Here is a 20,546-nt window from a genome sequence, read left to right as displayed (position 1 = left end):
GTAAACTTCAGAGCAAAGAATATCACTAGTGGTAAAAAAAAATAAAAGATCATTTCATAATGACAGTGATCAACTCATCAAAAGGATATAGCAATCCTAAATATTTTGATTTATGCTAATAAAAAATTTTAACATACATGAAGCAAAAATGATAAAATTAAAAGGGTAAACAGACAATCCACAATTATCAGAGATTTAAATTTTACTCTATCAATAATGGCAGAACAAGTAGACAGAAAATCAGCAAGGATGTGTACACTTGAACATCACTGTTAATCAACTTGACCTAGTTTTTGAAATAGACAAATGACATTGGTTGAAATGTCTTACTTGAAAGACACAAGCTACCAAAGCTTACTCTCAATAGTTGCCTCATATATTAAAGAAAGTTAATTTGGTGGTTAAAAACTCTCTCACAAAGAGAACTCTGGGCCATGATTACTTGATCAGTGAATTCTCCCAAGCACATAAGACAGAAACAATACCAATTCTATACATTTGTGTTTGTAGCAGTTTTATTTGTAATATCCAAAGAGTAGAAACAACCCAAATGTCCATCCACAGATGAGTGAATGAACAAATTGAAGTATTTCCATACCACAGAATACTGCTCAGAAATGAAAAGGCATGAACTATTGATCAATGCAACAATGCGGATGAACTTCTACATAATTATGCTGAATGAACAAAGCTGTGCAAAGAAAAAGCACATACTTCATGATTCTACTAATATAAAATGCTAGAAAATGTAAACAAAAGTAACAGAAAGCAGATCAATGGTTGTCTGGTGATGGGAAGAAGGAAGGAGGAGGAAGAGGGATGATCAAAGGGCACAAGGAGTCTTTGGGGAGTAATGGGCATGTTCACTATCTTGATTGTGATCATGTTTTCATGCATTTAACGTGTCAACACGTATCAAATTATACATTTTAAACATGAGCATTTGGTGCTAATTAATCTCAATAAAGTGGTTTAAAGGGGAAGATTAAAAGAAAACATTACAGTTTAGAGGAGTAGACTAGAGGAAGGTTTCCTATCAATGCTGTCCTGTAGTCTAGCCAGAATGTTTCCCTGCTGGTGACTTTAACATGTTTGCTTTACTGAAACTATTTGTAACTGGAGTGGATGAATTAGTGACCTTGTTTAAAATGGGAAACAACTCTAAATGGTTAAAGTGTATTGGTCATTCTTATCTAAGTCAGGACAGCTTTAATAGAATCACTCTTCCTGATTCTTGGGAAATATTAAATGCACAGTAAGGAAAACGCTTCTATTCATGCATGAGCTCCTATTATTATGACAGCATTAATAATAGATAATAGTTACTGAGCATTTAGCACAGGCCAGACACTGCACTGTGCACTTCATGCAGAGCATCATATTTGATTCTCACAATGCTCTAAGTTAGGTAAATTACTAACCCCAAGTGAAATGGGAAGAAAGCAAACCTTAAAAGAAATATTAAGTAACATACCCGAAGTCAAATGGCTGGTAAGTTTCAGAGCAAGCCACTCAATCCATGTCCCATGTCTTTATTCATTCTTTTCAGCACTTTGCCCTAAATCCTGTAATGTAAAGGCCAGTCTTACTCAGAGTAAAAGCCAAAGATCTTACAGTCATGTGAAGGGTCTACAGGACATGCATGCTCCCCACCCCTATCACCTCACCTCACACTTCCTCTTGATCATACTCCCTCTGCTCCAACTCACAGGTCTCCTTGTATTTTTCAGGTGTGCCTTTCAAATTCATCAAGATCTTTATAGTGGCTATTCGCTCTAGCCCTACTGCATATGCTTGTGCAGTCTGGGCTCTGCAGGCTCTAATAGTTGCTCTTCTGAGCCCTCATTCCTGCGATGCTATTCTCTCAGATATGCACATAATTTGCTCCTTCACCTCCTCCAAGTCTTAGCTCCAATGCCTAAGTCTCAGTGAAGTTCACTTCCTCATGTCAGTCCCTCTTTCTTGCTTAACTTTTCTCCATAGCAATTAATGTCATTCTGAGTAAAGAAAAATTAAAAATTTAAATTACTAGCATATTTTTATTGTTCACACATATATTGTGCAAGGTCAGTTTTAAGTACAAAATAAGAGCTCTTAACTTTTATGCAGAATCAACAAAATTAAAGTCATAGCTCATGTTTTTACATATGTATTTCGTTCTTATCAGAATAGTGGGAAGGCTGTACAAAACCAACTCAACCGTTTCTACTTCACCTCTTGATACAGGCACATTCTACCAACGCTCTCTACCTTTAGTTTACTGATAACTGAAGAAGGATGGAAAACAAAAGGAACTATGAGCTGCCTTATCTTTCTCATTTCTTCAATGCCATCATTTTCAGTGTAAGTGGCTGGCTAACATGAAGTAATATGATTAAGAGAGGATATGATAGAGAGTTCTTTGGTATCTCATATTTCTCAGAATACCATTGCCTTCTTTTTGCCTTCAAAGCAAGTTCTGGGTCAAATGGAAAGGTTGGTTCAAGCAGAAAGGTTTCTTGTCGGTGCCCCTGCTTATTCAGTCTTAGCTGTAACGTGCTTACCTTGCACTTGCTCCCCCTTTTGCTGAGCTCCCACGCATTATGAGCCCACTAGACCTGTGTGCTCACGGGTGCTGCAAATTCTGTACACCAACGGGACAACAAGGAACGATGGGCACACATATTGCATGTATCTCCTTTGATCACGTACATTGCCCATTGTCCCATCAAACCTTCACTTATAAAACTCAAGTTCAAGGGTAACTTATTAAGAATTTCAAGATGGCAACAGCAGAGCTTCTACCCTAGTCCAAGTTACCATCATTCTCTTCCTGGGAAACTGCCAGAGCCTCCTAATTGGTCTTCCCGCTTCCACTTTTCCCAACCCCCAACCTTCATTCTAGTCCTCATGTGACTACTGGATTCTTTGAAAAAATAATAATAAATAGATCAGGCCATTCTTTTGCTCAGAATCCTCTGATATCTCCTCCTTAACTAAGCATCACCCTGGCCCTCTTCCACAATGGAAAAAGTTCATTCCCACATCAGAACCTTGGAAATTGTTGTTCTCTCTGCCTTTAGTTTCGTCTGACTGCCTCCTTCTCACCATTTACATGCATTTACTTTACATTATTTACATTCTTGATGTAATCCTCACAACTATTTGATGGGTTGGGTACTATCATCAGCATCATTGTTGTTATTTTTTTTTTACAAAGCAACAAAGCAAAATATTCAAGGCTTAGATTATTTAGACAGTTCGCCCAAAGTTGCACAAGATACAAATTGCAGAACTGGAAGTGAACCTCTGCCTGTCCCTAAAATCTACACTGCATCATCTCTCCCCATTCCAACAGAGTGTTCTCGATTTTGGTTAGCACATATTTTCTCAAAAAATTGATACCAAATGGAGAAACCATACCAGATGATTAGGGTTATGAAACCCTAACTGTGGAGTATAGTCCCCAGATTTTGTTGTAGTCAAAAGAATATAGTCAAGCAAGAAAACAATTTCAAAATTATTTAAGATCTAAACTAGAATTTCTTGAATACCATAAATAAGACTTAGATTCTGAAGCTATAATTCTTTAACATTTTTTGGTTCTTGCATTCGCTATTCTCATCCCTCTAGGAACACACTTCCCTTCTCCAAGATCGAGGCCCTTATTTCTTCCTCTCTCTCCTCTTCTTCTTGGTTTCCCATGAAAAGCCCAAAAGAACTCACCTTGGAGGGCTGGAGAGAGGAAGTAACCAAAGCCACAAACCTCTGGGTAGCCAGAAGGAGGTACAAGACTGGGAACACTCATTCATTCTATAAACTTTTTTCATCACATAAGATTGCAGTCACTACCATGTGGGAGTTTATGACATCTTGCATTACTAAAAAGCATAATTTTATTCAGAAATGCTGGGCAGCACAGAATACCTTCAGAACACTGTGTGTGGACTGTAAAGGGAAGATCAGTACAAGCTAGTAGACTGACTCCCAGAGAGAAGAGGTAGATCTTGGCAGTTGGGTGGCAGTTAGGATGACCACAGCATGAAACGAGAGCTTCTGAAAGAAGAGCAAAGGTGTCCATGTGGGAATGAGCAGACTTAGCAGATGGGCATGAACACGTGCTGGGTCACCTGCCTCATAGAATTTCTCCAAAAAGAAAAGACAGGTGATGGGGTTCATTCTTTGGCCACAGAGCTGAGGGGCTCCCTAAGTATTACCTTGGAAGAAAGGATAAACATGTATTTTCACATTTAGGTTTCTTCTAAATTTGTTCTCATTTTAGACAACTAAAATGGCTCCAAGCTCATTGATTTTTTTCACCTAGAAAAATAAAAAATGGATACTTACCCAGACTTTGAATTGTAGCTAAATAGCCAAATGAATAATGGATAGAGAAAATATTTAAGAAATAGCTGAAAAAGCTACCTTGGGGACTAATGAGCTTCCTTAAAATGAATGAGTAGTCCCTGGCTTTCTCTAACAGTAATTTTTTGACATAACTTTTTCCTCTTTTTTCCTTTTTTCACAGTAATTTCCAAGTCGACACCAATACAGTGAATAAACCACTCTTTGGGATTGTTTGAGAACTGCAGAAACCAACAGAAATACTCCTGTCTGACACCTGCCTTTGAATAGCCTCCTTTCAAAATATTTTTTTAAACTCACGTAATGCTCACAAGTTATCTCTAAGTATATAAAGTCTTCCTGGGTTGATATATGTATAATTCTTTTCCTAACAAATCCAAAACTGTTTTCACAAACTATAACCCTATCTCCTCTAAGTACAGTGGCCTCAAAGTCATTACTTTCTTTTTCTTTCACTTTCTATTCACTGAGCCAGTAATTCTCCCAACCCATCTTATATTTGAAGCTTCAGTATTTTTGATACTTTTTTAGTATTTATCTGTTTATTTTTCAAGATAGACTCTATTACATTTCTTGGTTGACATAACTTACTTTTTTTCTCATAATTTTTCCTCATTCCCTTATTCAGAAAAAGTTATCCCCAGTTTTCATTTTTGTCATGAATAGGTGGTTTCTTCTCCTCTCACCTTAGATGAAGGCCTCTTCTTTTAGCTATAGACTTGAAATGAGGCCTTCTAGAAGAAACAGAGAAGGATCACCTTAGAGTCTTAGAGCAAAGGGCTATGACAGGCAATCCTGACTACCAGCACTGCAAGGAAAGACTCACAACTACAGCCTTCCCGGGACGCGCTGATATCAGCGCCACAAGCAGCACTTCCCAAACCTTCCCAAAGGCCTGATTCAGGAGCGCCAGCACTGTTTTAATCCAGGAGGAGACAACTTTATGAAAGCAGACCTCGTTGACCCAAGATCCAACAGAATGTAAAAATAAGTCACATAGAACTGAACAAAATCAATAAGAAAAATCTACATGTGGTTGTTTTAAAACATGGTTGGTAGTTGGGTTTCTTTTAGTTGAAGTTTTAGGGTCAGTTACAATGTGTCAGTTTCTGGTGTACAGCGTAATGTTTCAGTCATGCACACACAGAGTGTTTTTAATATTCTGCTTTGTGATGATCATACAAGAGTTCCCTTTCTCTTCCCTCTTAGTTTATTTCTGATGCTCAGTTTAACAGGCCATACTTGTGAAAACCGAAAGGACACATTCTGAATGGTCTTTATTCCCACTGACCCCTCAGAATTAAGTGAAAATATCCTCTGGGAAATCTTAACATAAACTCATGAATCATCAAGGGAATCTAAGGATGATGATGAGTCTGGTTACTGGAATCCAAAAGACTCCTTTCACGTTCGGTTAAGCAAAAATTACAATTGACTTTTAACAAAAAGAGATAAAACACTACTCAGTTTACCTTTTACAAGTTCTAGTTATAATTCATGAATAAATAAGCAACCTCTACTTAAATGTTATTTCTGGCATAACCTACAAAGAGTCTATAGAAAATATGTAAGACACCAATTGCCTTGTTTACAAAATACTTAGAACAGTGAGCAGCTCTTACTACAACTACCTGAACAGAGACACTTCACCTTTAATGGCATTGATTATTTATGTAGGATTTTTAGGAATCAGTCCTTAAGCCAGGATATAACTGGTCGATCTAGGGTGTAACCAAAGCTATACGCATAATGCCATGTTGGGGAATAAATTCTATTTAATTATGTATGAAGGGCTCACCATTAAGGAGCAAACCTCTATCTGTCTGTCTCAAAAATCTATTCTTTATATGTGGAATCAATAACTAGGAAGCCTTCCTGGGAGGTCTCTGTCTTGCAGCTGGTAGTAAAGATCACTTCCTGGCAGGCTGGGAATCTCCTGAGTTAGGGAACCAGTCAGAAGGAGGAATTCATTCACAATTATGGTTACTACACGTGAAGCCTGAGAGAGATTACTTCCTTAGTTTCAGTTTCTTAGCTTCCATAATAGATAAACTAAGAGTAGTAGGGGAAAAAGAATCCCTGGAATGATAAAGGCTATTGAAAATGCAACCCTAGATTCCTCGCATAACCTCCAGACAGAGATTAATTAGGTGAGATTGTCTCTAGTTTTGCTGACAATACAATAAAAAGGCTTATGATACAATACTTCTTGCTGCACTTATGTAAATGAATCGGGCCAAACAGAACAGAATCTACACAACATGAAGACACAGTTTCTGAGAGTCCATTAATAGCTACCACACTGAGTTGGTATAATAATATAAATTCTTGTACCATTAGTGTATGAGTCACGGCTCTATATGTGTGCTATCTATCAAGCCTGTGTCTAATTTCAACTACCTTTAAAAACTGTAGAAGGCAGTTAACTAAGCAACAAGTTCACTTAATGATGTTAGCACAAAAATGAACGAGATCGTCTTTTATGTGACTGTGAGGACGTGCACGCAGGCATTAAATAGAATAATATTCAGTTTATTTGTGATGGCAGAGGCAGTATTCAGGAGAATGTATTCAGAACCTGAAAACAAGACAATGAGATGATTCTGTGATCCTTCGGTGTCATACTAAGGCCTGTCTGAGACTCATCTGAGTCTGTAGAGAAATGTAACTTTGACCAGCTGATGATTAGGGTCCAGATGTTTTTTATCTGACTTAGCTGTCATAGTTCACCATTCCTATTTCCACTGAGTGTATAAATCCCAGTTTCTCATACCCTCATTGAACTAGCTTTGTCATTCTGATGGTCTTTCCATTAATCATGGAAATGAAACTCTGACACAAGCCAAATATCTTTTTTTTTTCAACTCTGGTAAGAGCATTCAAGACGTAATCTGTCCTCACAAAATTTTAAGTGTACAGTACAATACTGTTAACTGTAGACACAATATTTTACAACAGATCTCTAGAATTTATTCATCTTGAAAAACTGAAACTTTATGCCAGTTGAATAGTCACTTCTCGTTTTTCCCTCCATAGTCACTTCTCATTTTCCCCTCCCTTCACGCCCAGGCACCCAGCACTCTACTCTCTGCTTCCACGAGTTTGACTACTTTGTGACTGGCTTATTTCACTTAACATAACTTTCTCCAGGTTCACTCATGTTGTCACATGTGGCAGGATTTCCTTCTTTTTTAAGGCTGAACAATATTCCATTGTATGTATATACCACATTTTCTTTATCCATTTATCTATTGATAGACATTTAGGCTGTTTCCACAGATTGGCTAATGTGAATAATGCTGTGATGAACATGGGAGTGCAAATATCTCTTCAAGATCCTGATTTCTCACACCAGTCAGAATGGCAATCATTCAAAAGTCCACAAATAAATGCTGGAGAGGGTGAGGAGAAAAATGGAACCCTCCTACAGTGTTGGTGAGAATGTAGTTTGGCACAGTTGTTATGGAAAACAGTATGGAGATTCCTCAAAAAACTAAAAATAGACATACCATGTGATCCAGCAATCCCACTTCTGGGAATATATCTGGAGTCTGAAATTTGAAAAGATGCATGCACCCCAATGTTCACAGTAGCACTATTCACAATAGCCAAGACATGCAAGCAATCTAAATGTCCATTGACAGATGACTGGATAAAGAAGCTGTGGTATATTTATACAATGGAATACTACTCAGCCATAAAAATGTATAAAATAATGCCATCTGCAGCAACATGGATGAACTTGGAGATCGTCATTGTAAGTGAAGCAAGCCAGAAAAAGAAAGAAAAATACCATATGATACCACTCATATGTGGAATCTAAAAAAAAAAAGACAAATGAACTTATTTACAAAACAGAAATAGACTCACAAACATAGAAAACAAACTTACAGTTACTAGGGTAGGGTGGTGGGTGGGAAGAGATAAATTTGGAGTTCAAGATTTGCAGATACTACTATATATAAAACAGATAAACAACAAGTTCATACTGTATAGCACAGGGAACTATATTCAATATCTTGTGGTAATTTATAATGAAAAAGAATATATGTATATATATGTATGACTGAAACATTATGCTGTACACCAGAAATTGACATGACACTGTAAACTGACTATACTACAATTAAAAAAAGGAAAAAAAATCTTGATTTCAGTTCTTTTGCATAAGTATCCAGAAGTGGGACTGCTGGATCATATGTTAATTCTGATTTTTAATTTCTTGACAAACCTCTGTTCTGTTTTCCATGGTGGCTGCACCATTTTACATTCCCAACAACAGTGCACAAGGTTTTCCAATTTCTCCACATCCTTTCCAACCCCTAGGTGTTCATCTAGAAGTTTTACAGCTTCAGGTCTTATGTTCAGGCTTTAATCCATTTTTAGTTGATTTTTGTGTATGTCATAAGATAAGGGTCCAGTTTTGTGCTTTTACATACAGTTTTCTCAACTGTGCTTGTTGAAGGAATTGTTCTTTCTCCATTGTGTATTCTTTGCACCCTTGTTGAAGATCAGTTTACCATATATGTATGGATTTATTTCTGTTCCATTTCTCTGTAGGCCTGTCTTCATGTCAGTATCATATTGTTTTAATTATTGTTTCTAAGTAATATATTTTGAAATCAGGAATTGTGTGATACCTCCAACTCTGTTCATTTTCAGGATTGTTTTAGCTATTTAGGGCCCTTTGTGGCTCCATATGAATTTTAGAATTGTTTTTTCTATTTCTGTAAAATATACCATTGGGATTTTGATGGAGATTGTACTTATGACTGAATCAGTAGATTGATTTGGGTAGTTCGGTGTTTTTAACATATTAAGTCTTAAAAAGATAAACACAGGATGTCTTTCCACTTATTTGTGTAATCTTTAATTTCATCCATCAATCTTTTATAGTTTTCAATGTACAAGTCTTTAATCTCCTTGGTTAAGTTTTTTCCTAATTGTTTTTATGCTATTATAAATGAAATTGTTTTATTTAATTTCCTTTTTGATAGTTTGTTGTTAGTGTATAGAAACACAGCTGATTTTTTGTTGATTTTGTATCTTACAACTTTGCTGAATTTATTTATTTGCTCTAACATCATTTTTGTTCAGTCTTTAGGGTTTTCTATATATATAGCATGATCTTCACATCATCTGCAAACAGAGATAACTTTACTTCCTCCTTTCTGATTTGAATGCCTTTTATTTCTTTTTCTTGCCTGATTGCTCTGGCTAGGGCTTCCATACTTTGTTGAATAGAAGTAGTTGGACTGGACATCCTTGCCTTGTTCCTGATATTAGAGGAAAAGCTCTCAGTTTTTCATCATTGAGTAAGATGTTAGCTGTGGGCTTCTTATATATGGCCTTGATTATATGGAGGTAATTTCCTTCTATTCCTAGTTTGGCACAAATTTTTATTATAAAAGGGTGTTCGATTTTGTCAAATGAATCTATTGAGATGATCACGGGATTAAAAAAGATAAAGACTCTCCCAGACAAACAAAAGCTGAGGGAGTCTATCACCACTAGAAATGCCTTGTAAGAAATGCTAAAAGGAATTCTTCAAGTTGAACCTAAAGGATGCTGAACAGAAATATGAAGCATACAAAGGTATAAAACTCACTGGTAAAGGTAAATATATATATATATTTATATACAAATACAAAATACTATAATACTGTAATGGAAGTATGTAAATCACTTTCAATTCTAGTATAAAAATTAAGAAAAAATTATTTAAAGTTAACAATAAGTATAAAAATATGTTAATGGATACACAATATGAAAAGATATCAATTGTGACATTAATAACATAAAGGAAGTAGGGGAATTGAAAGTGTACAGTTGTTTATATCATTGAAGTTGTTATCAGCTTAAAACAGACTGCTATAGATAAGATGTTTCATGTAAGCTCCATGGTAATCCCAAAGAAAATATCTCTTTTTAAGAGAAGTTTGTATTTAATAATTTGAAAATTATGGTTTTCCATCTTTGATTTCATACACCATTTACTGTCTTATACATGCTTATGTACTTATAACTCGGCATTTAGAATATAGCACCTTTTACTCTTAGATCTCGTGTTTATTTCTTACTGACAGTCCATCTGCTCATTTACACCATAAGCTGCTTAAGAACAGGACAAGACAATGTCTTATATGTCTCTATACATCTTAGTGTCACATGAACTGTCTTAAGCCTTGTAACCACTTGCTTTAGTTAGACCCTTAGGTCAACGTTTTACCCAAAGCAAAGCTTAAGAGAATGAAGTTAACCATAGAAATATGTGTGTGTTGGTGCTGGACAACTGCTGATGTCTCACTACCAAACCTTTTCACACATTTTTTCAATAGTTTAAAGTATCTTTTACTATTGCTCTCTTCTCACCAGAATTACTTCTACTTGCCCAATAGGTCAGCCCTAATAAAACTTCAAATTGCCAGTTTCTCTGAAGTCTTTCTTCATCTGCCTGCAGTACCCAATATATTCTTTATCAGAGTACTTAGGACACCTTTTTTAAAGTAACAATTTGTTCAGTTATTGTCTCCATGAAATCAGAACTGTGTCTGTCTTCCTGTCGAATCCCTGGTGCTCAGCATTATACGACAGGCACTCAACTAACGTTCGCTGAGGTGGTATCGCTCGTGTTTTTACTTCCCTCTGCAACATGAACTATTCCTCTCTAGCTGTCAACTGACTTAACCTTTTCATTCTTTCTGTGTACTTTTTACTGAACTCATGGAATCTACTACTTTATAACATCTACTTCCCCAGTATCCTCATTCTCATTCTTTTTCTTATAACTTTCACAGTTGCCATTGGCCCTGGTCCTCCTCGTGACTATCCTCTCCCTTTAATTCTCAGTTTTGGATACTAATTTTTATAATCTTCCAGGACAAACCCCAGAGAGAATTTCACTTGTTCACCTCCTCTTTTCATACCCAGCTGTATTATGATTTTTTTACATGCATAATTCTAAGCTGTGGCAGGGCAGTTACACAGCACAATATGGCTATCTAAACCCCTTCTTTATCAGGAAGTATTTTTCTTAGAAAGAAAGCATCATTAATTGTATAATTAATTATAAAAAGCAACTATATTATATTTTTTGTTAGTTGAGTTCTAAAAATGCATAATCTGAGAGATTAAAAAATCAGGTATTTTATTTTCACAATGTACCCTCTACAGGAGGCAAAACAAATACTGCCTTCCTTTCAGCGACTCAGGAAACTGGCACAGAGAATTTGATTGACTAGTTGAAGATCTCACAGTTAGTAAGAAACCCGTTTACCATGACAGTGGTCTTAATCCTTGAACCTGATCAACGGGGTCTCTCCCATGTTCTCAGTCAAGTTCTTTTTCACATCTTAGTACCCAGCATAGCTATCCAAGTAAGCCTCAGAAGAGCTCCATTACCTTACCTTTTATGGAGTGGATAAGGAAGAAATTGGAAGAGTGGAGATTACTGATCGAGACTCTTAAAAATTTCTGTGGTTAGCCTCAAGTAATATAAGTCAATCCTTCCCACTCCCTCCTCTCTCAATAATAAATAACCAAGTCTATTAAGATTGAACAGAAATTTCTTTGCATTCATTTTTCTTTTGACCATGAAAAGTCTCATTGGGGTGTTGCCATGGAGACTATGACGTCATGAGCAACACAACGTACTGCACTGAAACCCCAGAGAATCAAAGACAGGATTTGATGGAAGCATTTTCTGGGCAAGTTTATTGCACTTAACAAGAAAATGGAAACTTGAGGGAGGAAAACATTTCTAAACATTGTACACTGCTGGGGGTCAGCTGATGTGGTCATTGAAACTTCACAAAAGAAAGTGTCTTTATAGTTTCAACACACTAAGAAGCCAGAGTAAAGGGAGTGAACAGAGTATGTGACCAAGCTGGCTGTACTTTGGACAGACTGTTCCCAAGCTGAGAGTGGTTAAATTTTTGGTAGCATAGCAAATATCTCTCTATTGGATTTTTCAGTCTTATTGAAAACTCATTGGGGAAGTAAGAAACTCTTAGACTAAATAAATTAGAGTGGGTGTTGCTTAACAGAGCTTTGTATGCACTCAAGACCACATGAGCTATGGTTTTCTTCAATGTCAAGTGTTGGACACTGTTCTGTGGGCTTTCCAAGTCCACTTCCCTTCATTTACACTGAGCCTTCACCACCCAAACCATTTTCTGGTTCATAAGAGGTCTTTTTTTTTTCCCCCTGCTTCAATCTTACAGACCACAAAGTTCCACAGAAGGAGAAAGAAAACCCACAATCCTAAAGGAAAAGAAAGAATGGCATAACAAAAGGAAACTGAGGTCAGACCACTGGGGCTGACAGAATTGAAAAGTCGCAGGTTTGATTATTGAAATAGGTGTTGCAAATGACAGATGTATATCATGAGCAGGCATGTGCATGTCAAAGAATCAGCACGTTCCTGGCCAGTTCTGAGATTCTCTCAGGTATATGGAGTGGTGCCAACTTTCGATTTAAGAGTTTCAACATCTTTTGAGCTCCTGAACTTCTACATGGCAAGGATTTAAAAACATATGGGATTATACTAAAGCAGATTTGCAGTAATAAAGAACTAATTTTGTGAAGACATGTTCATGTCTCATCATTTTTTTCCTTAGGTGCAATTCACATAATATAAAATATATCATTTTTAAATGAACAATTCAGTGGCATTTAGTACATTCACAATGTTGTGCAAACACCACCTCTGCTTAGTTCCAAAACATTTTTATCATCCCGCAATAAAGCCTTGTACCCATTAAGCTGTTACTTCCCAAAGCTCCCTCTCTCCAGCCTCTGGCAATCACCAATCTGCTTTCTGTTTCTATGTATTTACTTTTTCTAGTTATTTCACATAAATGGAAACATAGAGTATGTGACCTTCGTGTCTGGATTCTTTTGCTTACCATAATGTTTCCAGATTCATCTTCATTGTAGCAGATATTAATACTTTATTCCTTTTGTGGCTGATAATATTCCACTGTATGTATAAGTCACAGTTCGCTTATCCATTCATCCATTGATGAACATTCCAGTTATTGCCACCTTTTGGCTATTGTGAATAATGCTTCTATGAACATTCATGTATAAATAATTGAGTATCTATATTCATTTCTAATGGGTATATGCCTAGGAGTAGATTTGCTGGGTCATATGATAACTCTTTTTAAATTTTTGAGTGATTAAACTACTTCACATTCCCATCAGCAATGTATAAGAATTCCAATTTCTCCACATCCTCACCAACATTTGCTATTTTCCATTTTTTATTGCCATCTAAGTGGGTGTGGAGTGGTAAGACATTGTAGTTTTGATTTGTATACCCCTAATGAATAATGATGTTCAACATATTTGCATATATTTGCTAGCCATTTGTATATCTTATTTGAAGAAATACCTATTCATATTTTTTGCTCATATTTAAATTGTTTTTTGGCTTTTTGTCATTGTGTTTTAAGAGACTTTATATACCTTGGGTCCTAGGACCTTATCAGATATGCTATTTGAAAACATTTTCTCCTATTCTGTAGGCTGTCTTTTCACTTTCTTGATAATGTCCTTCAGGAAAGCTCTTTTATTTTGATGTCAAATTTATCTCTTTTTGACATTGATGAAATAAGCTGAAGATGACACAAATAGATGGAAAGATATACTGTGTTCTAGGATTGGAAGAATCAATATTGTTAAGATAACCATATTGCCCAAGGCAATCTACAGATTCAGTGCAATCCCCTGCAAATTACCAAGGGCATTTTTCACAGAACTAGAACAAAAAAATGTTAAATTTGTATGGAAACACAAAAGACCCCCAAAAGCCAAAACAATCTAGAAAAAGAAGAACAGCGCTGGAGGAATCATGCTCCTTGACTTCAGACTATACTACAGAGCTACGGTAATCAAAACAGTAGGGCACCAGCACAAAAACAGACACATAGATAAATGGAACAGGATAGAGAGCCTAGAAATAAACCTATGCACTTATGGTCAACTAATCTACAACAAAGGAGGCAAAAATATACAATGGAGAAAAGATGGTCTCTTCAATAAGTGGTGCTGGGAAAAACTGGACAGCTACATGTTGAAGAATGAAATTAGAACATTCTCTAACACTATATACAAAAATTAACTCAAAATGAATAAAAGGCCTAAATGTAAGAACAGATACAGGGGTGAATATAGTTCAGTGGTAGAGCATATGCATAGCATTCATGATGTCCTGCTGAGTTCAATCCTCAGTACCACCATAAAAGAAAAAAAAGAAGAAGAACAGATACTATAAAACTCTTAGAGGAGAACATAGGCAGGACTCTGTGGCAGCAATTTTTTTAGATCCATCTCTTAGTGTAATGGAAACAAAAGGAAAAATAAACAAATGGAACCTAATTAAACTTAAAAGCTTTTACACAGCAGAAGAAACCATAAACAAAACGAAAACACAACCTACGGAATGGGAGAAAATATTTGCAAAGGATGTAACCAACAGGAATTAATTTCAAAAATATACAAACAACTCATCCAGCTCAATATCAAAAAAAACAAACAACCCAATCAAAAAATCAGCAGAAGACCTATATAGACATTTCTCCAAAGAAGACAAACAGATGGTCAACAGGCACATGAAAAGATGCTCAACATCACTAACTGTTAGAGAAATGCAAATCAAAACTACAATGAGGTATCACCTCACACCAGTCAGAAGAGCCACCCATTATCAAAAAGTCTACAGTTTTTAAATGCTACAGAGGGTGTGGAGAAAAGGGAACCCTCCTACACTGTTGGTGGGAGTGTAGTTTGGTGTAGCCATTGTGGAAAACAGTATGGAGATTCCTCAAAAAACTAAAAATGATCCAGCAATCCCACTCCTGGGCATATATCCAGAGAAAACTCTAATTTGAAAAGATACATGCACCCCAATGTTTGTACCAGGACTATTTACAATAGCCAAAACATGCAAGTAACCTAAATGTCCATCGACAGATGACTGGATAAAGAAGCTGTGGTATATAAACACAATGGACTATTACTCAGCCATAAGAAAGAATGAAATAATACCATTTGCAGCAACATGGATGGGCCTAGAGATCAGCATACTAAGTGAAGTAAGTCAGACAGGGAAAGACAAATATCATGCGATATCACTTACATGTAGAATTTTTAAAAAATGACACAAATGAAATTATTTACAAAACAGAGATAGACTCACAGACATAGAAAACAAACTTATGTTTACCAAAGGGGAAATGGCAGAGTGGGGGATAAATTAGGAATTTGGGATTAACAGATACACACTACTATATGAAAAACAGATTAACAACAGGGATCTACTGTATAGCACAGGGAACCATATTTAATATCTTGTAATACCTATAATGGAAAAGAACCTGAAAAAGAGTTTATATATAAATTATCTCTTTTTCATAGATTTTTTTAATTCTTATTTTTTATTGAATGTAGTAGATTGAAAAATGTTAGTTTCAGCTGTACAGCAAAGCAATTCAGCCATACATATACAGACATCAATTTTTTTTTTCAGATTATCTCTTTTTTTAATCTGGATACTTTTGGTGTCATATCTAAGAATCAACTGCCAAGTCCAAGGTCATGAAGACTTACTCAGAGTTTTATAATCCTTTGCTTCTTTATTAATCTTCTGTCTAGAAGTATACTTTTATCTATTCATTTGTTCACTTATTATCAACAAGCACTTATTAAGATCTTATTAAGTTCCAGGCATTATTCTGGATGCTGTGGAAAACACAGCTGAACATATACCATAATCTGGAAGAGTTCACAACCTGAAAAATGACAAACATGTATAAGTAAATAATTATAATGCAATGAAATATGTATGATAATGGAGATGTGCACAAAACACTTCGGAGAGAACAGCTACATAGGAGGGAGATCTAGGAAAATTAGACAGAGAATTAGACACACGTAACTAAGAGTTTTTCAGATTAAGAAGCAGGGAGTTACATTCCAGGCTGAAGCGCAGTGGTGTGAAAGTGCATCATTGGCGGGGAGGGGCATGAGGAAACAATCTAAAGTGACTTGAAAGCACGTGTAAAGCGATGAATGCTGGAAACCTAGGCTGAAGTCAGATAGTGACAGACCTTATATACCTTGTTGTGACCTTGAATTTCACCTTGTATGGATCAGGAATCAAGGAAGTAGCATGTCTAGATTTATATTCATGAAAACCATTAGTGGCAGTTGGGTGATGGGTCAGATGGGAAGATAAGAAACCCAGATATTAGCAGAAATTCCAATAGAACAGAAAAACTTCCACGCAACATCCACTTATCCTGTTGATGGGTGTAAGACCCAAACCAGACCAACCAGAACCGTCTGTCAGAATTTTTCAAATTATTGCTGGGAGACAGAAGCCTCTTTTGCCTTCTAGAGAGAAGTTTTGGGGACCTATGCTTAAAAAACTCAACAAATGTGAGCCTGAAACTGAGCAATCAAGTACCCGAAAAAATACAGCCAAGAAACAGAAACAAAGACGACATAGAAAAAGCCAGGAGATTCCGAAAGCATGTGAATTCTAGTTTGGAAAACCCAAAGTGAACTTGACCCTGTCTCTCACACAATTTGGTTATATGACCTGTTACACTCCCATTTTCTGCTCTAGACCATTCAAGTTGAGTTACTGCCACTTGCAAATTAAAGTATTTATTAACACAGAGATCCTTATATTGCAAATGTGAAAAGAAAGAGAAGAAAAGGCTAGCCAGCTCTTACAGTGATAAATAACCAGATCAGAATCTGAAGTTAGCATTTTCACACCTACTACTATAAAAAAGACAAATGACAGAAAGGTGGCTGGCTCTTCTGTGGCTAAAAGATATGTGGCTAAGATGGGCTGGATTTCTTTAATTCAATGCTAATATCCACAATTCTTTTGTATCTCTCTCATTAGCATAATCAAGGAGGGTTTTTTTTCAAAGACATATTACAATGATAAAGGTATAGGGGTGTTCTATGCCTACCTTATCCATATTAAAAGAAAGAAAAAAAAAAGAAACAAAAAGAAAAAAAAAAAACTCTATTAGATACCCAAAGTAAAAGATTTTCTTGTCATCTCCCAAAATTGCATGCTCTCCTTTTCCCATATCCCTTTAGCTTTATTCTTTAATAGTTAGATAATTGGTCTCAAACCACGCAAGGAACAGGATATGATCAGTGAAAGAATTCTTGGGCATTCCTGTGAAGAGGAAAGAAGGGAAGAAATGGCTCTACTACCCTCTCCTGCTTTGTGTTTCTGTACAAGTCATTCAAACCCCTTTTGCCCGGGCATCTTTCCTATTGCATGAGGTCCCCTAAACTCAGGTTTCAATTTCTACACCACTGATCTAACAAATCCTCTCATTGGACGGTGAGGTAATGGCAGCCGAAGAATCCAAGGTTACTTGCCCAAAAGTATACAACTGTTATCAGCTAACTAGGACTAGACTCCAGGCCTCCTAATTCCTCTGTGTTTTATTTGACTGCACATCTTCGCTCCACCCAGCGTCAGGAAGGAGCAGAGGGGATCCTTCACTGGGGAGTGTTGGTACAAAGTGAGGAGAACTCTAAACTGGAAATATCTCTCATGTCATTATTCTTCAAGAGTTACTGGCGAGGGGAGGGAGGTGACAGTGAGGATTAAACTGAATTTTTTGCAGTTTCATAAGTTTTCCACTGGAATGCTTTGATGAACACCAGCTGTTTCATCATCTGGGTGTGTTAAGTTTTTTTTTCTATTCAGTGTTTATTGTATTCCTACAACATTCAAGAGGATATTGCATTCTGCTGCCTCTCTGCCTTCCCTGGAGTTAAATGAACGATGTCTAATTATAAATACAGTGCCTGTGGGTGATACTCTCTGCTGGCAGGAACCTATAGCTAAAAACCATGGGCCAGGCCGTAGGGAAGCATTCAGACACGTGTTTTCCCTCTTTCCTGCACTGCAAAAGGCAAGACCACTAACTTGCCAAGGGGGCAAGGCCTCTGGGATTGTTGCCAGAGAGGCCCTTGTCCCCTCAGCTTCCCCTACGAGTAAGGGGTCAGAAAAGCACAGGCTTATGAGTCAGGTAAGCATCTGAATCTCTCTTGTACTGGTGACCAGGCACCTGACCTGCACAAGTCATCAGACTCTTGAGGTTCGCTTTTCCCGCCTGTGAAAGGGGAATAATAACACATATCATACCAACTTTTTGAAAACGAGATACTGTAAGTAAAATGTTTGTCATGAACTCTGCCTAGAACACAGTATTTGCTCATTTTACTCTCACTTCCTTTCATTTCAGCCCCTGCCTTCCTGACCAACCTGCGGGCCAGCACACCTGCACTTGAAGTACGTGATGTGAAGGACACACAAGGCGTAGCCCGGAGGGGTGGGGACACCTCCCACTCTAGACGCCTGCCTGGTTTGACCCACTGGAGAGCAGCCCCCTCCCCAGCATGGCCTGAGCCCTGAGACAGCTACTTCCTGTTCTTCCGTGGCCATGACCCACCACCCAGACGACTAAGCCCACTTTTCTCTGCCCAGGCTCCCCTGGTTCAGAATCCAACTGGACTTGAGAACTGCCTTTCATTCCACGGGTGATAGAAAAACTGCTTTGTCCGGGTAAGTGAAAACCTTCCAATAACAAGGTTGGTAGGGTTTCCTTAACTGCATTGCATACTTTAGTATTTAACTCTAGATTTTTGCATGATTTTGTATCTTAACTTGAGAATTTTCATCGCATTGCGTTAAATCAGACTGCAAAACCCTTAGAAGGAGGAGATACTTGAAATGTAAATATTTACATTTCAGTATTCTCACATGGTGCCTAGTACAGTGTATTCAAGAATCAGTTTTTTGCTTCACTGAGAGCCAGTTTAGGTAGAGCTCACATTTAACCCAAATTAAAAGAATTCGTCATCTAGTGGCAAAGATTTGGAGGTGAAGTTATAAGGACAGACTTGGCCCAGGCATCTTTGCTAGAATTGGATGGACTTTTACCTTGTGATGGTGGAAACGTCAAGGAGTTCAATGAGAAGAAATAGGAGCCTATTTTTGCCGAAATCTCGGCAACCCACATCTTTCCTCCACAGAACTCTCTAGCACTTCCTGTCTGTAGCTCTGACTTGGCATAAGCTCTGTCACTGGACTAGTTATCATCTTATTCATGTGCACCTCAGCCATAAGCTGTTGAAGACCAAGAACCATATCCTTTTGACCTTTGAACCCTGCATGTCTAGCTCAGCGCTGGCTACATTGTAAGCACTCAGTAAATGTGGTAGTTGATGGTGGTTGGGGTACTGGATCCTTGAAACTGACATGACTTTGAGATACCCACCAGAACTTGGAAATAAGGCTTCCCTCTGAAGGCTGAACTAGCAAATCAGTTCTTAATGGGACAGGATCTGTTATCTCCAGAAAACTCTTTATAAAATAAGATGTTCTATGAGCAAAAGATCAGGGACAAGAAAGCAAAAGACTGCATTCATGGGGAAAAGAAAAAATAAAAATAAAAAACATGATGCCTAATTAATGTTATTATTTTAATTTGTTTTCAGGAGGGAATATCTAGACCCAAACAAGATGGTGCAGATGGAGCCTAGAAAGAGGAGAGCCAGAGAGCTAAGAAATTGTCCATGGTCCGTTGGTCCAACCTTGCTCTGAGTGGAGGAACGGAATGAGCCCCTAGAATGTTCTCTGAAATAGTAGTGTCATGGTTCTCTGACCTGAACACTGAGCTGCCACAGGACCTGGATGAGTGTATCTCAGTTTTCATCACTGAGCTGTCAGCTCCATCAGGAAGAGGCTGTCTAGTTTATCCTGGTGTCCACAGCGTCTACCATGGTGCCTGGCATGTGACCATTACTCAAGTATTTACTGAATTAATAAATACTTCTTGTTTTTTAAACATTAAAACTTCTCTCTCCTTTAGGGTAGTTAGCAATTAAAACTAAATTATGGGACTAAAATCAAATCCAGATAATTAGAAATTGATTATGTGTTTTCAATACCATACACCCTGCCTCTTTCTCCTGGAAAGCTTCACTTGCCCTCCTTCCCAAATATCACTGCAGGTTCTTTTGGTTTGGGAAAAGCTGGTCTGATGGTCTACCTGCTTTCCTCTGAACCTCCGTTCATCGAAAAATCTCAGGATCATTACAGTAGTTTTTAATTTCTAAAAGATGATGTATATATTTCCACATTTTTATGTTTA

The 20,546-nt window shown here is 37.2% G+C and overlaps 2 long non-coding RNA genes across 2 annotated transcripts in view; one reads left to right on the top strand and one right to left on the bottom strand.

The window, feature by feature from the left end:
* Positions 1–1,522: 1,522 nt before the first annotated feature.
* The window catches only part of LOC116666307, a 67,326-nt gene continuing 48,302 nt past the window's right edge, over positions 1,523–20,546 (bottom strand). Inside the window, exon 3 of the long non-coding RNA XR_004323072.1 lies at positions 1,523–1,565. This is a non-coding gene — a long non-coding RNA (uncharacterized LOC116666307). The remainder of the gene's footprint in view (positions 1,566–20,546) is intronic.
* LOC116666308 lies at positions 18,154–20,226 on the top strand. The gene is made up of 3 exons (XR_004323073.1): positions 18,154–18,419; positions 18,636–18,955; positions 19,891–20,226. It is a non-coding gene; the product is annotated as an uncharacterized LOC116666308 (long non-coding RNA).

Source organism: Camelus ferus, chromosome 10 (genome assembly GCF_009834535.1).
Source record: "Camelus ferus isolate YT-003-E chromosome 10, BCGSAC_Cfer_1.0, whole genome shotgun sequence".
NCBI lineage: Eukaryota > Metazoa > Chordata > Mammalia > Artiodactyla > Camelidae > Camelus > Camelus ferus.
Note: the sequence above shows the minus strand (reverse complement) of the source record. Positions and strands in the feature narration are given on the sequence as shown.